Below are 1620 nucleotides of genomic sequence, written 5' to 3' on the forward strand. Positions count from 1 at the left end.
CGACCCACCGTGGGTAATCTAGGCGCCACTATCAATGCTCCGAATGTCGAAGCCAATAACTTCGAACTTCGGCCGCATTTGATACAAATGCTCCAAAACTCCGCAACCTTCCACGGGCTTGCGGACGAGGATCCCCATCTACATATAACTAATTTCTTGGAAATATGTGATACCTTTCGGATCAATGGAGCATCAAACGACGCCATCCGCCTCCGTATGTTTCCCTTCTCACTAAAAGACCGAGCGAAAGCTTGGCTCAACGCCCTCCCAGCTGGATCGGTAAACACCTGGGATGAACTAGCCCAAAAATTTCTATATAAGTATTTTCCTCCTGCTAAAACTGCTAAGTTAATGACTGAAATTAATACATATTCACAAGAGGACGGGGAATCCTTATATGAAACTTGGGAAAGGTTCAAGGAGCTATTACGCAAGTGTCCCCATCACGGCCTAGCAATATAGCAACAAGTATCCACTTTCTATAATGGATTGTTGCCACACACTAGGCAGACACTTGATTCTAGCTCCGGGGGACTTTTAGGTAACCGACGCCCACACGAAATATATAATCAGATTGAGGAAATTGCTCAAACCAATTTTCAATGGCATACCCCCCGGGGAAATAAGTCTATCGCCCCGGGCGCCCATAAAGTCGACGAAAGCCCTTCTTTACAAGCCCAAATCGAGGCCCTTTCTTCAAAAATAAAAAAATTAGAGATGACAAAAACAGTCCCGGTTATGGCTTGTGAAGGATGTGGTGGGTCACATGAAAATTGGAGTTGCATGAAAGAAACGGACGATCAACAAGAAATGGTAAACTACATTGATAATAGACCTAGGCCGTCGGGTCCCCCAACGGGAACTTACAACCAAGGATGGCGAAACCACCCAAACCTTGGTTGGAGGGAACCCGGCAATAGTAGTAACCAACAAACCCAACGAACAAACTTTCAGCAACCAAGAAATGAGTCACAAAATTTCACTCAGCAACAAGGTGGACGAGAAAGGCTCGAAGATACTATATCTCGCCTCGTCTCTGACACTGATAAGAAAAACTCGGAAAGATTTCTACAATTAGAATCTAATTTTAGAAATCAACAAGCTAGCATTCAAAACATAGAAAAACAATTAAATCAAATAGCTCAAAATTTTTCCGAGAGACCGCAAGGCGCATTACCTAGCAATACCGAAACAAACCCAAAGGCGCAAGTTCACCTCATCACACTACGAAACCGCACCATAGGGCCTGCAGAAGTGCCACCGCCAACGGAAGAAACAGTACCGACACCTCTGCAGGAGAAGAACTCTCCTCCATCACCAGAGCCTACCAAGGCTCCTCGAGTTCCATACCCCGGTAGGTTAATTCGTCAAAAGACAAATGAGCAATTCGCAAAATTCGAAAGTCTGTTAAAACAATTGCATGTCAATATTCCTTTTATCGAAGTCCTAACCCAAATGCCCAAATACTCTAAATTCATGAGGGACTTCCTTACGCATAAGAAGAAAATTGAAAATTTGCAATTAGTCAATTTAGGCGAAGAATGCTCTGCCCTCGTACTCAATAAACTTCCCCAAAAGAAAATCGATCCCGGAAGCTTCACGATTCCTTGCTCAATAGGG

The 1620-nt window shown here is 44.0% G+C and overlaps 1 non-coding gene across 1 annotated transcript; it reads right to left on the minus strand.

Annotated features, from left to right (window-relative positions):
- Nucleotides 1-345: 345 nt before the first annotated feature.
- LOC118485205 lies at nucleotides 346-452 on the minus strand. The gene has a single exon (XR_004875510.1). It is a non-coding gene; the product is annotated as a small nucleolar RNA R71 (small nucleolar RNA).
- Between the last annotated feature and the right edge of the window lie 1168 nt (nucleotides 453-1620).

Source organism: Helianthus annuus, chromosome 12, assembly GCF_002127325.2.
Source record: "Helianthus annuus cultivar XRQ/B chromosome 12, HanXRQr2.0-SUNRISE, whole genome shotgun sequence".
Classification (NCBI taxonomy): domain Eukaryota; kingdom Viridiplantae; phylum Streptophyta; class Magnoliopsida; order Asterales; family Asteraceae; genus Helianthus; species Helianthus annuus.